The 22,899-nt window shown below is 41.0% G+C and overlaps 1 protein-coding gene across 3 annotated transcripts in view; it reads right to left on the bottom strand.

Annotated features, from left to right (window-relative positions):
- PIK3CB (phosphatidylinositol-4,5-bisphosphate 3-kinase catalytic subunit beta) overlaps positions 1 to 22,439 on the bottom strand; it is a 200,599-nt gene extending 178,160 nt beyond the window's left edge. For 2 of the 3 annotated variants that reach the window (XM_059920222.1, XM_059920224.1), the window contains exon 1: positions 22,242 to 22,439. The gene's annotated coding sequence lies outside the window, so the exon portion shown is untranslated. Of the gene's footprint in view, positions 1 to 22,021; positions 22,114 to 22,241 lie in introns of those variants that run through there. The other variant, XM_059920223.1, reaches the window with a different exon arrangement.
- Positions 22,440 to 22,899: the final 460 nt, after the last annotated feature.

Here is a 22,899-nt window from a genome sequence, read left to right as displayed (position 1 = left end):
GCACACTAACACACAAAACTATTAAATAACTGAGCATAAGTCAAGATCGAACTCGTACTTAGTGATTCTATTTAACCAAAGGATAAAATCACGGGCCTGACTTCGCGGATGCTCATTCCCCACTACCTCCAGCCTGCACAGAGCCATCCAGCCATCTCCTCCATCTTGGAATTCTCTTGCTCAAAACCTGAAATGCTCCCAAACTAATGAACTAACACCATCAAGTTCAAGCTCCTGCTCACCTGTTAATTGTTTTACCTTGGGAAGGTTCCCTTCACTTTCATTTTCTTATTTGTAAAATGGGATGGTTAAATTACATGATCTTTAAAGTCCATTTCAGATATAATTTCGCTTGGTCAAACAACTCTATACCTCAACACCCCAGCTTTTGTTCTAGTCAAACAAATCTCCAAGCTTCTTCCTACAAGGTCCAACACAGACTCTACCTCCCTCTTGAACTCATCCTATACATCCCTTATTCTACACATCTCTCCCTTTCCCTCTCCTCTCAAGCTATATATGGCCTCCTTTTCCATTTCTCCAAGATGCCAGGCTCCCTGCTACCAAACTTTTCCCCTGTGCTACACACCACCACATCCCACCTATCCTCGGGTTCTCAGTCACGTCAGATCCAGTGCTCCCTTTTTTTAAAATAACAATTATTTCATAATATCCCTTTATCATTCTGAAACATAATTTACAGATAATGCAAATTAAACATAATTTTAAATATGTATAGGTTAGGAAGAGTCCTAAGTATTATAAAGTAGAAATAAAAGGAACATAATTCAGTACCAAATAATATATATATGTTAATGGTAAATGTTCTGGTACAATTACTTTAGATGGGAGTGAGGCAGCAGAATGCTATTTTTTGTTTGTTTGTTTTTGTTTGTCTTTTGTGAAGTTATACTTTTATTAATGTTATTGCTTGCAATGTGCCACTGATGACAATTTAGACACAAGTTTTAAATCAACTGGACAGGACTGTATCATTACTTTCAAACACTGTTTGGATACTGTATAGACCCTCAAAAAATGCTATTGTTTTTGATAACAAACCTTGGAGGACTATTTGATCCTTCAAACCATACATATGAAAGTATAACTGATTTATAAAGACAACAAAAACTAGGTATCAAGAATCCTGAGTTCCAGGGACTTCCCTGGTGGCCTAGTAGGTAAGCCTCCACTCTCCCAATGCAGGGGGCCCGAGTTCAATCCCTCATCAGGGAACTAGATCCCACACGCATGCTGCAACTAAGAAGCCCACATGCTGCAACTAAAGATACCGCATGCAGCAACTAAGACGCGGTGCAGCCAAAATAAATAAATAAATACGTATTTTTAAAATAATAATAATAAAAATAAAACTTTAAAAAAAAAAAGAAAGAAACCTGAGTTCCAATACCAGTTTTGCCAGTAACAAGCCTAAAATCACTTCTGAATTTTTTTTTTAATTCTTTAAAGTCACTTCACCTGTCCAGCTCTGAGTTCCAGCCTGGGAGAAGAGAGCAGACAAGGCTGGCACAGTCCCTGGGTGGTGATCAAGCAGGTGGAACTCTAAGCTTACTTCAACCAGAACAGCAGCTCAGCTAGGATTTGTTTATATATTGCAGCTAGCATCTGTTTAGAGAAGGCTTCTCTGTTAGTTCTTGTATGATAAAAGGGACTGTGGCGGTTTCTTATAAAAAGCTAAACATGCATTTACGATACAATTCAGCAACTGCACTCTTGGGCATTTATCCCAGAGAAATGAAAACTTATGTTCGCACAAAAAACAAATGTTCATACTCGCTTTATTTTTAACAGGCAAAAACTGGAAACAATCCAAACCTTTCAACAGGTGAATGGTTAAACAAACTGTGGTTCAGCCATATCATGGACTTCTACTCAGCAATAAAAAGGAACAAACTACTAATACATGCAACACTTGGATGAATCTTCAGGGAATTATGCCAGGTGAAAAAAGCCAATCTCAAAAGGTTACATACTGAATGATTCCATTTACATAAAGAACCACAGTGGGGAGTGGAGGTGGGCAGGGTGGGTGCTAGAGGTAGATGTGGTTATAAACATGCAACACAAGGGATCCTTATGGCGTTGGAACTGTTAGGTTCCTTCACTGTGATGGTGCACACAAAAACCTACACAGGTGATAAAATTGTGTAGAACTTATTACACACACGTACGAGTAAAACTGGAGAAATCTGAATAATGTTAGTAGATTGTATAAATGTCAATATTCTGGTTATGATACTATACTATAGTTCTACAAATGTCACCACTGGGGGAAACCTGGTCAAGTATACAAAGACCTCTATTACTTCTTACAACTGCATATGAATCTACAATTATCTCAATTAAAATTTCAATTAAAAATAAAATCCTGAAAAAAAATAAAATAAAATAAAATCCTGAAAACCTAAATCCACGTAACCAGGGGCTCCCTGAAAGCTGGAGCCTAGACATTTGACAGTTCCTTGTGCTTTTCAAACTGTCAGTAGTAATGAACTAGTGGGGTTCCCCCGCAATTGAAGCAATCCAATACTTTCCTAAAATACAATAAAAAGAACTAATAGAAAAATGAAGATAAAATACAAACCCACATTTTCTTATTATTAACTTTTGATTTCTGAAGGCTATAACAGTGGGCATGGCAATGGGCACAGGGATCACACTTTTGAGCAGTGATGCAGCAAGACAACTAAGCCTACTCATGAGTTTTTACCACACCAGTTCCATCTCCTGAAAATTCAACAGAGACATCATCTGGCTAAAGAGATGCTTCTCATGTTCTTGAAAAAGATCTTAAAATACTTATGTGGGGGGAAAAAAAAACCTCCTGTCTATTCATGAAAAAGCCCATCAGAGCCAAAAAAAAAACCAAAAACAAAACACTTCAGGAACCAATCTCTTTACAAAAAATAACATATGTTAAATGTTCTTTGATGCCTGATAGATTAACTCGGAAATCATTATTTAAAATATTGGGAATTCCCTGGCGGTCCAATGGTTAGGACTTCCAGCTTTCACTGCTGAGGGCGCAGGTTCAATCCCTGGTCGGGAAACTAAGATCCCGCAAGCCATGCGGGGGGTGGGGGAGTGGGGGGAACACCACAAAATACCTGAGATTAAGTTAAGGCAACTCAAGGTGTTCTGTGAAACTCTTTACGGGAGACTAGTCTGGACTGGGTTTCACAATAGGAGTGCTCCAGATATGAAACTGTCTCTTTTCCAACACTCTTATTCTACATCTGACTATCTTCCATCTTAATTTAAGTTCAAGTGGAGATATTATAGACAGTATTTATTAGCTCAAGTAAATAATAAATAAATTTATTAAATAATAAATAATAGAAGAGACACTGCTTTGGAAAAGACCCCCAGTGTTCTCCTTATTTGTGCAAGTAATAAATCCTTCTCCTGAGAAAAATAAACAAATACTAGGGGTTGTGGGAAAAAACATGAAAAATGAAATCTAAGAGTAATTCCCAAGTTTCACACTCCTTTTAAAATAAAACGCTTGCCAATAATATTAACAAGCAGCCCACTCTTTTCCCTCGCTTTGCCGATACTATTAGAGATTTACCAATACACAGCAAAATGTTAACAACTAGGTGATACACAGAAGGAAAACCTAGGGCATGGATACTCCTGATTAACAGCCCTAATACTTAGCAAAACACATTTATTAGTGAAACTGAAAAAGGAAACAGAATTATTCAGCAATTAAAAGGAAGTACTGATACCACAGTATGGATGAACCTTGAAAACATGATAAAGAAGCCATTCACAATGACCTCATATTATATGATTCCATTTATATGACATATCCAGAATAGGCAAATCTATACAGACATAAATTATTCATTGCATAGGGCTAGGAGCAAGGATGGGATTGGAAAATGACAGCTAAAAGGTTCCTTTTTTAGGTGATAAAATTTTTCCAAAATTGATTTTGGTAGGTTTGCACAACTCTGAATATACAAAAAAATTGAAATGTACAATTGAAATGGATAAACTGTATTATATGCAAATTATATATCAATAAAGCCGCTGCCAAAAATATGGGGGGAAAAAGGAAACAGCAGTAGACTCCACAGATAGTAGACAGTAACTGCTTACTAAATATATAACAAAAAATAAAGAAATGAAGTGAGGGGATTTCCCTGGCAGTCCAGCACTTAACAGACTCTTGAGATTCCACTGCAGGGGGCACAGGTTCCATCCCTGGTCAGGGAACTAAGATCCCGCATGCTGCACGGTGCAGCCAAAAAGTAAAATTAAAAAAAAAAAAAGAAATGAAGTGAAAGGATTAAATGCTTATATAGAAAAAAGAAAAAAGTACAGAATTTTTTCACATATACTTAGTGACAGAAATGCAGAAGCAAAACTGAATCAAGTCTACTGAGTACAGAAATGGATGAAGGAAGTAATAACTGGTCTTAGAATACCTTATACAGATCAACTAAAGAGCTATGCATATTATCTCTGTAGGTCAAGGCTAGCTATCATTCATGGTACAATATACATCAGTTTCCCTTTCCCTCCGTAATTCCAACCTCTACTAATTATTTATGTAATTTAAAAGAAGGGAATATGATATTTACATAAACAGTGTGTGGAAGAGTAGAATACATATACATGTATATACTGGAAAAAGCAAAATCTCCCTGAAGGGCATATGAGAAACTGATGGCTTTGGTTGCCTGTAGGGAAGAGAGGAAGGGTGTTTTTAGTACTTTCAAATTTTGAAAGTAGTATCTATCATGTAACCAAAAAAGTTAATAATTTGAAGAAAAAATATCTTTCAGTGAGTCTGATAGCCCTCCAGCTTGACACAGATCCACTAAGCAACTACTCTATAGCTGCTTGGTTAAAAAACATGCCTAAAACCATGCAATGGTACTATCATCCATTCTTCTATCTCCATCTTCTCACCAGAGTTCCAGAGAGTGAAACTCTACGTAAGTGGAAACACAGAACACTGGAGATAGTCCTCCTGAACAGTAAACTCAAGAGACCCAGTTTCCTAGTCTAGCAACTAAGTGATTCCTAAGTCTTCTCTTAAATTCTGAGAACCTATGAGATTAAATGATATTTCGCCAACCACATTTGTGTATGGTGTGAGGGAGTGTTCTAATTTCATTATTTTACATGTAGCTGTCCAGTTTTCCCAGCACCACTTATTGAAGAGGCTGTCTTTTCTCCATTGTATATTTTTGCCTCCTTTATCAAAGATAAGGTGACCATATGTGTGTGGGTTTATCTCTGGGCTTTCTATCCTGTTCCTTTGATATATATTTCTGTTTTTGTGCCAGTACCATACTGTCTTCATTACTGTAGATTTGTAGTATAGTCTGAAGTCAGGGAGCCTGATTCCTCCAGCTCCGTTTTTCTTTCTCAAGACTGCTTTGGCTATTCGGGGTCTTTTATGTTTCCATACAAATTGTGACATTTTTTTGTTATAGTTCTGTGAAAAATGCCATTGGTAGTTTGATAGGGATTGCACTGAATCTGTAGATTGCTTTGGATAGTATAGTCATTTTCACAATGTTGATTCTTCCAATCCAAGAGCCAACCACATTTGTGTCTCTAGGTTTCCCCTGTTCACATATCCCCTCCCCAATTTGAAGAGATGTCAAAGAATCTCTTTAAGGAAAAAGTCTGTGTAGCATAAATCTGAAAACATAAATAGGTGTTAGAAAAATATGTGGGGACTTCCCTGGTGGCACAGTGGTTAAGGATCCGCCTGCCAATGCAGAAGGACACGGGTTAGATCCCTAGTCCGGGAAGATCCCACATGCCGTGGAGCAATTAAGCCCATGTGCCACGACTACTGAGCCTGCACTCTAGAGCTCACGAGCCACAACTACTGAACCCACGAGCCACAACTACTGAAGCCCGCATGCCTAGAGCCCATGCTCTGCAACAAGAGAAGCCACTGCAATGAGAAGCCCACACATCACAACGAAGAGTAGGCCCCTCTCGCCGCAACTAGAGAAAGCCTGCATGCAGCAACGAAGACCCAACGCAGCCAAAAAATAATTTTAAAAAATAATAAACTGGAAAAATACGTGTTAAAGTCAAAAATGATAACTGCCTTGGTAAACTTCAATCAAATATAAAAGAGATACTTATAGAAAATGTAAAATGATCCTATTTAAAATAAATTATATATCTGTAATATGTTACTCTTTGTATAAGAAAGAAGAGGAATTAAGAAAATATACATGTATCTACTACTTTGTGCCAAAGAAATAAAGGAAAGATAACCCAGAAAAACACATAGATAAATAGATAGATAGATAATATATATGAAAATGTACAGAGAAAGGAATGCAGGCTATATGCCTGAGTATAACAATAATTATCTCTTATCATCTCACACCAGTCAGAATGGCCATCATCAAAAAATCTACAAACAATAAATGCTGGAGAGGGTGTGGAGAAAAGGGAACCCTCTTGCACTGCTAGTGGGAATGTAAATTGATACAGCCACTATGAAGAACAGTATGGAGGTTCCTTAAAAAACTAAAAATTAGAACTACCATACGACCCAGCAATCCCACTACTGGGCATATACCCTGAGAAAACCATAATTCAAAAAGAGTCATGTACCAAAATGTTCATTGCAGCTCTATTTACAATAGCCAGGACATGGAAGCAACCTAAGTCTCCATCGACAGATGAATGGATAAAGAAGATGTGGCACATATATACAATGGAATATTACTCAGCCATAAAAAGGAACGAAACTGAGTTATTTGTAGTGAGGTGGATGGACCTAGAGACTGTCATACAGTGAAGTAAGTCAGAAAGAGAAAAACAAATACCGTATGCTAACACATATATATAGAATCTAAAAAAAAAAAAAGAAAAAGAAAAAAAAATGGTCAGAAGAACCTAGGGGCAAGACGGGAATAAAGATGCAGACCTACTAGAGAATGGACTTGAGGATACGGGGAGGGGGAAGGGTAAGCTGGGACAAAGTGAGAGAGTGGCATGGACATATATACACTACCAAATGTAAAATAGATAGCTAGTGGGAAGCAGCCACATAGCACAGGGAGATCAGCTCGGTGCTTTGTGACCACCTAGAGGGGTGGGATAGGGAGGGTGGGAGGGAGACACAAGAGGGAGGAGATATGGGGATATATGTATATGTATAGCTGATTCACTTTGTTATAAAGCAGAAAGTAACACACCATTGTAAAGCAATTATACACCGATAAAGATGTTAAAAAAAACAACAACAATAATTATCTCTGAGGAGGGCAATGGGAATGGGGAGAACAGAGGAGGTTGGAATAGAAAGGTCTGAAAGGGGACTTTCACTTTCTCTTGTATTTTCCTTCTTTATTTGAATTTTTTACAACTAGCATATGGTTACTGAATAACTAGGGACATCTCAGGAAAGGTGAAATGTACCTAAAAGCTAATTCCCATTAACTTTATTTTTTTAATAAAACCTGAAAGTAGCAGGAGTGTTATCTTTTTCTAAAAGCATTACTTTTCCTAACAGAAGAAATTACCCAAAACGTGAATCTCTTACACACCACACACATATATGTACCTAAACACAGTCCTGTTAAACAAAATTAAGGAAACTTTCCTGTTCCTCCTGATGTTTCTATTCCTTCTAGAAACCCAGTAACTTGCAAAATGTTCAATATTGGGACTTCCCTGGTGGTCCAGTGGTGGAGAATCTGCCTTACAATGAATGCAGAGGATGCGGGTTCAATCCCTAGTCAGGGAACTAAGATCCCACGTGTCGCCGAGCAACTAATCCCGCATGCCACAACTACTGAGTTCACGCACCTCAACTAGAGCCCACGTGCTGCAAACTACAGAGCCCACGTGCTCTGGAACCCACACGCCACAACCACAGAGCCCGTGCCCTGGAGTCTGTGCGCTACAACTAGAGAAGTGAAAACCTGCATGCCACAACTAAAGAGAAGCCCACGCAACACAACGAAGATCCCTCATGCCGCGGCTAAGACCCAATGCAGCCAAAAATACATTAAATAAATATATAATAAATAAATAAATCTTTAAAAAAAATGTTCAATATCTCTCTAATGCAAATTTCCCCTTCTCAAACCCACTGTCATAGTTAAGCATCCCTCACTGCTCTTCTGGACTGCATATTGTAATACCTCCCACCTCCCCTCCCTGTCTCCCTACCTCTGAAGGGAATCCTTCCAAGTCCGCCCTCAGATCACAGAAGTATAGTTTATAATTCTACTCCAAGGATCTTGGGCTACTTGTACAAAGGCAATCAAGGGACAGTTGAGCAATTCTCCAAATAATATGATGATTAGAGGTAACCAAATTAATCTATTTTTTAAATTTCAGACAAATTTTAATAGCTGCTAAAGCAGTCTGATAAAAAGATTGAAGCGTTTGGAGTAGAAACTATTGACTAAAATAATTATCCTGCTCATCCTGGATCAATCTGTTATCTCCTTCAAAGAGACAGTAATAGCTTTGGATCCTGGTGTGTAGAAAAATGTGAATACATCTGAGAACTGCCACCAGTGAGGATTTGATATTAAAATTACTTTTTTTAAAACTAATTAATTAATTTATTTCTGGCTGCGTTGGGTCTTCGTTGCTGCATGCGGGCTTTCTCTAGTTGTGGCGAGGGGGGGCTACTCTTCGTTGAGGCGTGCAGGCTTCTCATTGTGGTAGCTTCTCTTGGTACGGAGCACAGGCTCTAGGTGCGTGGGCTTCAGTAGTTGTGGGACGTGGGCTCAGCAGTTGTGGCTCGCAAGCTCTAGAGTGCAGGCTCAGTAGTGTGGCACACAGGCTTAGTTGCTCCATGGCATGTGGGATCTTCCTGGAGGGCTCAAACCCGTGTCCCCTGAATTGGCAGGCAGATTCTTAACCACTGCCCCACCAGGGAAGCCCTAAAATTGCTTTTGACAACTCAATATAGGAAAGAGGTAACAACTGAAATGAAAAATTAATATTCTTGATAATAGCCTTTCCCTCAGAGGGAAAGCAGCAAACAAGCAATGCCACCATAAAGGATTTAGCAAAGTGCCTGCTATATTGTAAGCATTCCATAAACTTTGGCTATCATTATTAATATGCCTAACACAGGGTTAGACCTCCATCTTACCCACCTATGCATTAATTGTACAGGTATAATACAAGTCAATGTAGAAGACAGAATAAATACAATTTTCTTAAGCTTTAATGATACTTAAACTAAACATTATAGTGTCCATTGTGTTTAATTTTGTAATACCTTACAAGATTACCTTTTTAATCATCAAAATAGCTGAATTTCTCTACTTTGTAGTTACATGCATCGATTACATAAATTCAAAATTCAAAATCACAAAAAGAAATTCAAAGGCACATAATTCAAAAGCACAAAAGGATATACAAAATAAAGTCTCCCTACCACAAATGTCTCTCAGCATCCGAGGTTACACTCCCCAGAGGCAACCAACGTATAGCAGTTTTTCGGTATCCTTTCAGAAAGGCTGCATCTAGGGAGTTGCCTCGTGGCTTAGTAGTTAGGATTATGGGCTTTCACTACCGTGGCCTGGGTTCAATCCCTGGCTGGGGAACCGAGATCCTGCAAGCCACACGGCATAGCCAAAATATAAATAAATAAATAAATAAATAATAAAAAGGATAAAATTATATGTTTATGTACCAATTATCTTCAGAAAAGTAAGCCAGAAAAAGTTGATGTTATTCATTAGGTTTTTGTTTTTGTTTTTTTTTATAAATTTATTTATTTTATTTTTGGCTGTGTTGGGTCTTCATTGCTGTATGCGGGCTTTTCTCTAGTTGCGGCGCGCAGGCTTCTCATTGCGGTGGCCTCTCCCGTTGTAGAGCACGGGCTCTAGGTGCGAGGGCCTCAGCAGCTATGGCATGTGGGCTCAGCAGCTGTGGCTCGCAGGCCCCAGAGCGCAGGCTCAGCAGTTGTGGCGCACGGGCCCAGCTGCTCCGCGGCATGTGGGATTCTCCCAGACCAGGGTTCGAACCCGTGTCCCCTGCATTGGCAGGCGGATTCTTAACCACTGTGCCACCAGGGAAGCCCTGTTCATTAGTTTTTAACTGAATGGAGCAGCTCCTTATAATATCAACTGCATAGTTAGGAAATAAAACACTAACTTAATGTGTATTCAGTTTAAATTGGTATGTATTTTTACATTCCTGAAAAAAATAAACTTTGTACATTAAAAAATAAAGAATTTTTCCATTTTAAATAATAATGCAGGGAATTCCCTGGTGGTCCAGTTAGGACTCTACGCTTTTCACTGCCGAGGGCGCTGGTTTGATCCCTGGTCCTGAAACTAAGATCCCGCAACCTGCGTGGCACGGCCAAAAATAAAAAAAAATTTTTTTAGGGCTTCCCTGGTGGTGCAGTGTTTAAGAATCTGCCTGCCAATGCAGGGGACATGGGTTCAAGCCCTGGTCCGGGAAGATCCCACATGTTGTGGAGCAACTAAGCCCGTGTGCCACGACTACTGAGCCTGCACTCTAGAGCCCGTGGGCCACGACTACTGAGCCTGCACTCTAGAGCCCGTGGGCCACAACTACTGAGCCCACGTGCCACAACTACTGAAGCCCACGTGCCTAGAGCCTGTGCTCCACAACAAGAGAAGCCACCACAATGAGAAGCCCGCGCACCACAACAAAGAGTAGCCCCCGCTTGCCACAACTAGAGAAAGCCTGCGTGCAGCAACAAAGACCCAATGCAGCCAAAAATAAAATTAATTTAAAAAATAAAATAAAATGACCTCAGCAATTTTCTAAAAAAAGAAATTGCTACCTTTTAAGATTACATTTTAAGGCAAACATTATTGACACTGTCAATAATATATCAAGACTTCAAAAAGGATTGTATTCCTTAAAAATATTTTCCTTTACTAAAATCAGATCCCAACCTTAGCATCCAACTAACTAGATGTAGTCAGTCCAAAACTTCTCTTAAGTTACTAAATAGTTCATTTTCAAAATGGATAATACATCGGTGGCTTTAGGTCTCCACACCCACTCAGGAATGACGAAAGAATACCTGTAATTTTGTAACTACACAGTTCTCATCTATAGAAACCATTGCTTATAAATGAATTCAAAATAGTGATTAGCTCAAAATAATTATTATGGAATTTATAAGGTAGGATTTTCCTGTTCTAAGTGCTTGCTTTTTTTTTTTTTTTTTAAACTTTGGGTTTATTTATTTTATTTATTTATTTATTTTTGGGTGTGTTGGGTCTTCGTTTCTGTGCGAGGGCTTTCTCCAGTTGTGGCAAGTGGGGGCCACTCTTCATCGCGGTGCGCGGGCCTCTTCACTATCGCGGCCTCTCTTGTTGCGGAGCACAGGCTCCAGACGCGCAGGCTCAGTAATTGTGGCTCACGGGCCTAGTTGCTCCGCGGCATGTGGGATCCTCCCAGACCAGGGCTCGAACCCGCGTCCCCTGCACCGGCAGGCAGACTCTCAACCACTGCGCCACCAGGGAAGCCCCTAAGTGCTTGCTTTTTATTTTGTAAAATAATACACAGTTTGGGAAATAATGTTAAAGGCGAACTAGGTAACTAAAATAACATTTGTGAGTCACTGAGATTACTGTCAACAGAAAAAAGTTCAGACTTCTAAGAGGGAAAAGTGACCCACCTGCCCCAATTTGAGCCCACTCACGGCTTGTCTATGGCAAGAGGCATACTCAGTAAGAGCTCAACTCTTCAGCAGTAAAGAAAATAATCACAAATCCCCCATTTGCAGATTGGACGTGCTGTCATAATGGCTTATAATGGCATCACAACCAGAAACTTGACTGAAACAAGTTAACTGGGCTCCAGAGCTAGAAAGAAAACCTCCATTGTGTCCTATGCATCTCCTTCTATGTGTCTGAGTACTACTGATGGTAGATGTAATGTTAATGCTCACATTCCTTTCTCATGTGAATATGAAAAAAAAGGCCAAATAGTATTAATGCTTCTCAATTCACTATTTTTTTAAGTTAAGGTATTAACAACTGTAGTCTATTGGTTCATTTATTCAAAAGTAAATTTATGAAAAAAAAAAAGTAAATTTATGTCTAACTTCTTCTATTCCCAATAATTTAGGATCAAGCTTAGCAACATGTTTTAATATACCACCCAAACAAATTACCTAAGCAGAAGAGAAAAAAAAAACTTGGTGTTTTCTTATTTAAAAACTCTGTAAAGATGATCTACACAAGCGGACTAGGACCTCTAACTATACGAAGTCATACATTAAGTATTTTTGTTACTTACACATATATGACAAACCACAAAACCACAGTCCAATTGTAAAGCCAAGGGAAAAGGAAAAGCTCATCTTACATTCAAAACAAAGGTATGGGACTTTCCTGGTGGTCCAGTGGGTAAGACTCCGCCATCCCAATGCAGCGGGCCGGGGTTTGATCCCTGGTCAGGGAACTAGATCCCGCATGCCTGCCACAACTAAGAGTTCACATGACGCAACTAAGAAGCCCACATGCCCCAACTAAAGATCCCGCGTGCCGCAACTAAGATCCGGTGCAACCAAAATAAATAAATAAATATTTTTAAAAAAATAAAAAAGGTACACTATATCACATAACTAATTCATTGTTTAACTCTTAACTCTAATCCATAAAACAGGACTATACACATAAAAACTTGTTTAAGAGTAGTGAATGAAAGTTAATGGTTAAATGATTAGAAAATTGCTTCCTGATTTCAAATACCCAGGTACTGTAAAATGAAGCTGGTGATTATTACACTAAAAAACAACACTTTAAACTTATATAGTCTCGGGCTTCCCTGGTGGCACAGTGGTTAAGAATCTGCCTGCCAATGCAGGGGACACAGGTTTGAGCCCTGGTCTGGGAAGATCTCACATGCCGTGGAGCAACTAAGCCCATGCGCCACAACTATTGAGCCTGCGCTCTAGAGCCCGCGAGCCACAACTACTGAAGCCCACACGCCTAGAGCCCATGCTCCGCAACAAGAGAAGCCACCACAATGAGAAGCCCGCTCACTGCAATGAAGAGTAGCCCCTGCTCACCACAACTAGAGAAAGCCCGCGCACAGCAACGAAGACCCAACACAGCCAAAAATAAATAAATAAAATAAATTAAAAAAATAAAAAAGGAAAGAGCCCTCTTAAAAAAAGAAAAAGAAAAAAATATATATATATAGTCTCTTTCAACCTTCCTCCGAAGGACCTAACAAATAAAAAAACTATTGACGCAATCAGTTATAAGCATTAATTCTAACCCAGTGTTCACAGCAACATTATTTACAATAGCCAAGATATGGAAGCAACCTAAGTGTCCATCAACAGATGAATGGATACAGAAGAGTGGTGTATATATATATACAATGGATTACTACTCTGCCATAAATAAAAAGAACAAAATTTTGCCATTTGTAACAACATGGATGGATATGGAGGATATTATGCAAAGTGAAATAAGTCAGAAAGAGAAAGACAAATACTGTATGATAACACTTATATGTGGAATATAAAAATTAAAACAAACTAGTGCATATAAGAAAAAAGACTTACAGATATAGAGAACAAACTAGTGGTTACCAGTAGGGAGAAAGAAGGGGGGAGGAGCAAGATGGGGTAGGGCAGTGGTCCCCAACCTTTCTGGCACCAGGGACCAGTTTCGTGGAAGACAATTTTTCCACGGCCAGGGGAGGGACGGGGCGGGGTGGGGTGGGGGGGCAGGGGGCGGTTCAGATCATAATGCAAAAGATGGTTCAGGCAGTAATGCAAGCCATGGGGAGCAGCAGATGAAGCTTCGCTCGCTCACCTGCCACTCATCTCCTGCGGTGCGGCCCAGTTCCTAACAGGCCTTGGACCACTACCGGTCTGTGGCCTGGGGGTTGGGGACTCCTGGGGTAGGGTATTAAGAGGTACAAACTACTATGTATAAAATAAATAAGCTACAAGAGTATATTGTACAAGACAGGGAATATTTTATAATAACTATAAATGGAGTATAACCTTTAAAAATTGTGAATCACTATGTTGTACACCTGAAACTTATATAATATTGTAAATCAACTATTCCTCAATAAAAAATAAATTTAAAAATAAATAAATAAGCAAAAGCATAAATTCTAGAGTCATACAGACCTGAGTTTGAAACCTGACTCTCCCACTTAAAAGCTGTGTGCCACCTGGCATGTTAACTTCCCAAAGCTTCAGTTTCCTCATTTCTTAAATGAGAATATCATTAGTACCTTCATTACAAGTTTCTTATGAAGATAAAATGAATAATGCACAAAGAGGAGTTAGCATAACCTGACACATAGGTGAGCATTCAATAATGTTAACTTTGGTTATAGTTTAATCCTATACAGTAAATCACACAGAGGAGTTTTTCTAATAGGCTATATTGACAGTCACAGCTTTAAATGACAAAAGAACATATTGATAAAAGGAAGCAGGTAACAACAGAATGCATAGAATTAAAGAAGTCACTGATTAAAAAATAATTGCCTGGCTCTCAAGGAGAAGATAGTACATTCTTCATAAGTTAAAGGTAAAACAATTGTTACTCGTTGGTACAGCATATATAGTTCTCTGTAACACACACACACACACACACACACACACACACACACACAGTAGACATTCCTTGTAGGTAGAATGAGAATCTAAAACCCAGAAGCCTCTCAGTTAGGGAAAATTTTAATAATCTAATAATGGAATGGTGGGTGAAGTACATCAAGAGTTAAGACAACTAATGATTTCCAATGAAAATGTGAAATTTCCACAGCCATCAAAAGAACAAAAATAAAATAACTATAATTGATCATAACATTGTCCAAAATCAACAACCATCTTCTATGGATGTTTCCTTAGGCTCACAGTGCAAAAAACAAGCATGTTAAGAGAACTCCAGTTGGTTTTCCCCAGGACATGCCTCTAATAATTAACTACAATGAATCTCATTGGAGGAATGATGTCCATGTAGCTGATAAACATGGAACCTAACTTTTGAAAATATACAACTGCAGAAATAAGTTTTAAATAAATTTGTGTCCAGATAACATAAGGGCAGCAATTTGTAATGATTTATAAAGTCAGAGGAAAACACTGATTTTAATAGTATGATATCTAAATACAAGAGCTACACTAAATCAGTAGTTCAAGAATAAGCAATTTTAAATGACCATATTTCAACTATTTAATAGAAATTAGTTACTGTGTAACTACATGTAAGTAACATGTCAGAGGTAGTAAATAGTGGCCTGGCTACAAGAAATGAGCACCTCTATTTCAAACAGCAGGTCTTCATTTTAATTCCTATGAAAATGTTTAACAGGTTAAGTGATTAAATAAACATTAAAGAGAACTTCAAATTGCAGTAAATTTATAATTCTGACAATCTGCAATACTCATTTAAATCACAAAAGCTCAATCATTTAAGCTAGTAAAGTACAAATGGCTCAAAACGGAGTTTGGCCTCTTGTTGACAGTCACCTCAAATTTCTTCCAGTGGCTCAGCAGGTAAGGAATTCATGGAATTCAGGGCTTCAAGGTCTAGTAAGCATTACTAAACCTTACTGGTTAAACCATCCAGTCAACACCAAGTTATGTGGGGCAATGCCTGTAGATTATCTAACTCCTGTGTCCCTTCCCACATCTTCTCTACTTCATAACTACCATTACTTCTAAACGGTACAAAGAGGTAAACATGAAATTGGTAAATATTATAAATTAGTTATTAGAAATGCAAAGAAAAACTATGGTCAGGAATGTGGTTAAACTGCAGTTTAAATAAAGCTTCTGGATTACCCATGGATTTCTTTTAATCCACATAATCCTCCTCCTGAAGGCATGGATAATCAGGTTCGCTCATTTCGCAAATGAGCATTTGCCTGGTGGTCTCCCAAGTAGTCAGAGCAGCAGGAGACAAGCTACAGGGTCAGGGATGCAGCAGTCCCTCCGGGGTTTGCGGTAGGGGACTGTGAGCTGCTGACCTGTGCTCTAACAATACCACAACACAGGGAACTGCCAGATTAACTTTCTTTATTTTGGCGGTAAATTTCCCCTATTAAAGGCTCAACAGATAATAATAACCTCAGGTGACCTACTTTAAATTAAATAATCAAGAAAATAAGGAAATATACATTCTTGGTGAAGAAGTGGGGGCAAGACAGATCATGGAGCCAGGACTCGGGAAGGATGTGTAAATTTTTTGAGGAAATGAGGGAATTTCTAAATTATTGACTGCTTTAGGCTGGAAACAAGTTAAACAAATAATGGAAAGCTACCTTTGCAATACACCATAGCTATAAAGATAGCACATCTTTCCCTCAAACCCTAGAAGAGTTGAATACCTGAAACAACTAAGTGCTGGAATAAAATGGATAGGCTAGCAGAGGTGACAATGCTAGAGAGAGAGAAGAGAGAAAAGCTGAGACTTCATAACATAATCCTTGGCAAAATTAATCTCCAGTTTACCCTAGCTTACCCTGCAATTGCAGTAAATGGGATTCTGGGTTTATCACACATGAGAAGATATGTTATGCCATCCTTTATGATTTTATCACAGACTTAGCCTCCAAATTTCTTTGTTAGATGCTCCCTATTGTAACTTGACTTTATGGGATTTGCCTCACTTGACAGGTTCCAGAAGTTATACAATAATTTTTTTTTTAATTTAAAGCCTGTTAAACATTCCTCCATCTACAAAGTTTATTATTTTACTGCATGTAAACCCGTTACGTTGAACACTGAAATTCTTTTATTTATATTTCTAAAATAAAACCAACAATTAGGTTGATCAATTAACCACTTATTCCAAGTTCTAACATATTCTATGCATGAGAGACCTTCCCTTTAAAAAAGCAAATAAATCCAGGGAATTCGCTGGTGGTCCAGTGGTTAGGACTCTGCGCTTTCACTGCCAAGGGCCTGGGTTCAACCCCTGGTCAGGGAACTAAGACCCTACAAGCCACGTGGTGGCCAAAAAAATAAAAAAATAATTCCAAGTGTTAAAAATGAAGGGGGGCTTCCCTGGTGGCGCAGTGGTTGGGAGTCTGCCTGCTGATGCGGGGGACGCGGGTTCGAGCCCTGGTCTGGGAGGATCCCACATGCCGCGGAGCGACTGGGCCCGCGAGCCACAACTGCTGAGCCTGCGCGTTTGGAGCCTGTGCTCCGCAACGAGAGGCCGCGACAGTGAGAGGCCCGCGCACCGCGATGAAGAGTGGCCCCCGCTCGCCGCAACTGGAGAAAGCCCTCGCGCGGAAACGAAGACCCAACACAGCCAAAAATAAATAAATAAATTAAAAAATGAAGGGAGGCTGACCGTAAAAGGGGTAACATGAGGGAATTCTTTGGGGTGTTGGAATTATTCTGTACACTGTTAGCGGTGGTGATAGTTACAAGAATCTAGGCATGTGTTAAAACTCATAGGACCGTACATGAAAAAGTTTTTGTAAAATTTTAAAATTCAATGTCACTCTTTTAGAAATGTCTTTTTTATTAAAAAAAAAAAACAAAACTATCAACTCAGAAAAAGAAAGGTCTAAATTAGAGATACGCAACCTGCGTTATCAGAGCAACTGGTAGGTAACACACTATACACACCCAACCATACATCTAATACCTTTCATTTTTCCTCTCTCAACTGGAAGCTTGTGACTCAGGATTATTTAACCTAGAGATGATAACATAAAGGTTACCATGGAATATATGAGAGAACAACTTAAAAAGGAAGTACACCAGTTTAGAGTCACTCCAAAGGGTAAAGCTGGACCGACCCAGTGGCTGGAAAATCCAGGAAGTCAGACTTTGATTATGAGAAAGCAGAAAGGCCTCTTCAAGAAAGGATAGTATCCTTTCACACAAGATGTCCCTGCAGACATCAGACTACCAAAGGCACATAGGCACTCCTTAGAAAAACAGCCCATACAAATCAGGGAGTGGAGAGAAGGCAGAGGGAAAAAAAAAAAAAGTGTCAAAATTTGGAGAGGGAGATGAGAAGGCAAAAGGAGTGAGAAGCAAAGTTGCCCCACACAAGCCTGAAAATCTATAATATTGTCCTTTATCTTCCTTTTCTTCTTCTTTTCTACTAAATTTCCAGTATTATTCTTCTAGTCTAGGATTTCCTTCTCCAACGTATCTTTTCCCTATTATCTACTCTGACAATGGAATTCTACACCTTGATTTTTCCATACCCTTCTTTCTTCACAAACCTACTAGGTAGTCTTTGGGGCTTCAGTCTCGGGGGAAATCCTAAATTATTTGCCTCTTTCTACAACATGACAAAGCTTGCAAGTGAGCAGTTAACAGAAGCCAAATGACAGGGACTTATCTCTCCAAGATATGGTAAGATATGATAACTGAATCAAATGGTTCAGAGGATATTTACATAAATGCACACAAGCTGGGGCGGGGGGCCTCAGATTTTAAAAAAATAGTGTAATTGAAATAAATAAAAACACCTGTTCTCTGTAAAAATTGCAACTGCTACCCTATAGGATTTGGTATGCAGTACTGGATTAAACTACCACATTCTATAGAACCAGTCCTCTCCAGTCAAGACCAAAATTCAACGCTTCTAAAGAACAAGACAAGGCTGGAAAACTTGTATGGTTTCTTATTCGCAAAAATACTAATGATCCAGTATACAATGAACGAAATCCGCATTTGTTTTTGTTATTAACGGCTTGACGTCTAAATGCTTAGCCTTTTCAGGAGGTACAGTACCTTAATGAAGACTGAGAAAGTAAGGATACCTAATAGAATAACTCTAGGCCCTGTGATCACTTCCTCATTTGCACAAATCTGGGACCAAAAAAGGGTCAAGTGTGTTCAGTACATGTTATACTTGGAATCGGAAGATTTTATAATGTATTTCATTCACACATTCATTCATTCAACATTAGTTAAATTTTCCAGACACTGTTCTGGTTACTGAGAATACCCCAGGGAAGACCAAGTCCCTTCCATCAGAGAGATTATAATATGCTGGAGGGAAAAGACCATAAACAAATAAACAAGAAAATAAGCAAGATAATTAGCTGATAATGCAGGTAGAGTTTGGACTTACTTTTTAGTGCAATAAGAAGCCCCTGGAGCAGGAGAGTAAGTAAAGATCACTCTGACTGCTGTCTGAAAATGGACTGTAGGAGAGCAAGGCCAGAGGCAAGGAGACTAGTTAGGAAGCTACTACCTAGGAACAACTGGGGTGGTGACAATAAAAATAAAGTGAAGTAGGGACTTCCCTGGTGGTCCAGTGGTTAAGAATCCATCTTGCAATGCAGGGGACGCCGGTTCAATCCGTGGTCAGAGGAACTAAGATCCCACATGCCACGGGGCAGCTAAGCCCACGCTCTGCAGCTATTGAGCCCCTGTGCCGCAACTAAGACCCGATACAGCCAAAAAATAAATAAATATTTTTTAAAAATAAAAAATAAAGTGAAGTAAATATATTCGGGATACATTTTGGAGGCAAAATCAACAGGGTTTGCTGAAGGACTGGTTGTGTGAGGCAGTGGGGGAGCAGTGAGGCAAAGTGATGAATTAAGGATGACCACCAGATTTTTCACTTAAGTAGATGGAAGAGGGGGGTAGAGGGGTGCTCTTATGAAATGCAGACTGCTGGGGAAGGAACAGGTTGAAGAATGGAAATCAAGAGCTCCACTTTGAACATGTCAAGTTTAAGATAGACAAATGAAGTGAAGATATGTAGGCAGATAGAAGAAATGTGAAGTTCACAACTGGAGATAAAAATCTGAGAGTAAACAGCATGGTGATAGTATTTAAACCACAGGACTTGATGAGATCACTAAGAGAGAATACAGGTAGAAAAAAGTAGAGGGACGGGCTTGGACACCCTGAGGCATTAAGATGTTTTGAATTCATGAAGAGAAGGAAAAGTCAACAAAAGAGATAGAGAAACAGAGTGAAGAGAAGAAAAACCATAAAAGTGGAGTATCCTGGAAGGTTCCTTTATATAATATGATACTCTAATCCACCACCACCCTCCCATCCTGCTGGCCACATACTCTCAAATTCTATAAACAAAAAAAAAAAAAAACTGAGGCCCAGGAAGACTGGGTGACATCCCCAAAGTCCCACTATCTGGGACCCAGGACCAGGCCTAAGAGCCAAGATGTGACTTCTGACCCCTAGCCTTTTCACAGTGGATAGCAGTGCTTCTACTATTGGGTTCACCAGTGAGACAACAGGGAAGGTTATAATTTAGGAAGAACACAATTAGACTACAAGGAAGAAGATAATTTAGATTACAAGGTTAATTTTTAACTTTTTTCTATGTATTTTGTTTACATTCACAAAGCAAGTTGGATCAAAAGCCTTTATGGATGAGTCCCTAAGAAAAGCAAAAAATACAGACAAGAGGTGAAAAAAGGCAATAAATCAAAACCCAACTCGATTTTCTCCACTTCTAAAAAACACTCTGGGTATTCCCCGGTGGCGCAGTGGTTAAGAATCCACCTGCCAATGCAGGCGACATGGGTTCAAGCCCTGGTCCGGGAAGATCCCACATGCCGCGGAGCAACTAAGCCCGTGGGCCACAACCACTGAGCCTCCACTCTAGAGCCCGCGAGCCACAACTACTGAGCCCGCCCGCCACAACTGCTGAAGCCCATGCGCCTAGAGCCTGAGCTTCGCAACAAGAGAAGCCACCACAACAATGAGAAGGCCGCGCACCGCAACGAAGAGCAACCCCCGCTCGCGGCAACTAGAGAAAGCCCGCACACAGCAACGAAGACCCAACGCAGCCAAAAATAAATTAAAAAAAAAAAAAAAAAAAAAAACCCACTCTGAAGGTAAAAGACCCTCATTAGGATGTGAATCAGGGGTTGTACAAAAAAGTTTTTTGATTTCAGTCATTTTTGCTTTAGTGAATACAATCCCAGTTTTAAAGCTTAAGATTTTTACTTTGTTCCACACTTGCCTTCTGGAACTAGGTTAAGATCTTTATCCTGACCACCCTTTCCTATGCTACTTTATCATGACTTAAGCAGTTCTGCTTTTACCATAAAAATCTTACAGTGTAACCTAAAAATCCCCAAATGATTAATGAACTGCTGAGAATTCTGACTCGTTGGAGATGATTTTATTAGGAATCATATTTCCAAACACCCATTCAGTGCTTCAAAATAAGTACTCATCTAATTTAACTATGATGACTTCACCAGACAGTAACACTGCCCACGATGATGTTTTCAAAAGCACTTGTCACTCCCTTCGTATGTAGCAATGCAAAAAAAGGAGTCTGTTTTCATATTTTTCTCTGTTTATACTCTGTAACAAGTGACAGTTTAAGTGTCACTTAAGATTATTTAAACAGCAAAGCACTTCAAGTTTACTGTATCCCACCACCTTGCATCTGAAGCGAATCCTAAACTCGCTGTTTTATTTAAACAGCAATTCCCACTCGGTACCTGAGACAGGTATTCCAAGGCAGCCTTAGCAAAAAAAAAGAGACTCCAGCATTCTAGGATGAGGCTATAGGATTCGTATTTTGGCCACTGTTAAGATAACAGGCTCCTGTATTAAGCAACTCCAGTGGAGGTTACTGCAACATCAAAGCGCTTCGGAAATAAATGTGCCCCCCAAAAGTACACCCGCAGCCAGGAATCAGCAATAGCTAACAAGGGAAGATGCTGCAACAGAGTTACTCCTAACAGCCTACCACTGACCGAGCAGTCGCTCTTCGGTCATGTACATCATCCTGTCCTAGCTTCACAACAACCCTGTGAAGTACGTATAATTATTCCCACTAACAAATCCGGATACTCTGGCCCAAGGCCCCAGGGCTGCTCAGTGGCGGCGCCGGGATTTGAAAACACGACCCTATCCCAACAGTCCAGGATCCCCGCCCCTAAAATACACCCTGCGCAAAAAGGCATCTGAGGATCAGGAGCTCGCGGGTGTCCGCACAGACACAGGGGGCGAGGACGCCGCCTCTCCCCAGACGCCCCTCAGGAACGCGACCCAAAGGGCCGCGTCCCTGCCGCCCGGAGGCCGGGGAGAGCCGCTCACCTTGCAGAGCCCCGGGAGGGCCTCAGGCGAGCAAGGCACCCCCGCGGGCCGGCGTCCTCGGCGCCGGCAGGAAGCGCAGAGCGGCCACTCAGTCGCCGGCGCCGCAAGCTGTGGCGGGCAAGAGCGCGCGGCCGGCCCGCGCGGGGGCACCTCAGAGGCCCGCCGCGACCGCGCCGCCCCTCAGCCGCGCCGCATCCGGGTCCCGCTCCACTGCACTCACCTGCCCGGCGCTCCGCCGCCGCCGCCGCTGCCGCCGGCGCTAGGCTCCAGGTGCGCGGTTAGCAGCTCAGGCCACCGCGACCGTCCAGCTGCGGCGCTCCCATGCCCGTCTCTCTCAGTCGCCACCCGCCTGCCCCGCGCGGCGTTACACCAGCCCGTCGCCCACGGCCATGGCCAGCTCCGCCGCCGCCGCACCGACCGACGGAGCACGCGCGCGCCGCCGCCGTGCCCGCGCGCGCGCGCGCCCGCCTCACGGGCCCACCTCCCAGCAGCCCTCGCCCCGCCCCGTGAGCCGCTCCGGCCAATCCCAGGTCTGCGGGCTGGGCGGGGCAGAGCTGGTCCCCGCTGGGAGGGAAACCGCCGCCTAGTGTTTTCCGTTGGTGCCTGCTGGGAGGCTGAACCGCTGTCTAGTTTTCTCCGGCTGCCCGCCCAGCAGCGGCGCTGCTGTGCGGCAGTTCTGCTCCTCTTTGAGGCTCCCGGAGGACTCGGAATCGGGAATCCCCGGCAAGCCGCTTTCAGGAGAGACCCACCACCTGCCCCGGCCTTCGTAGCCGCCTCCGAGAGATTTCTCTGTTCCTAGTTTCCTTGCCGGCCTTCTCTTCCCAGTCACTCTCCCCAGTTCTGCGACTCTGAACTGATATCTCGGTTCCTGGGCCCTA

The sequence above is a fragment of the Balaenoptera ricei genome, chromosome 4 (assembly GCF_028023285.1).
Source record: "Balaenoptera ricei isolate mBalRic1 chromosome 4, mBalRic1.hap2, whole genome shotgun sequence".
NCBI lineage: Eukaryota > Metazoa > Chordata > Mammalia > Artiodactyla > Balaenopteridae > Balaenoptera > Balaenoptera ricei.
The sequence above is the reverse complement of the archived record's forward strand: the minus strand, read 5'-3'. Positions and strand labels throughout refer to the sequence as shown.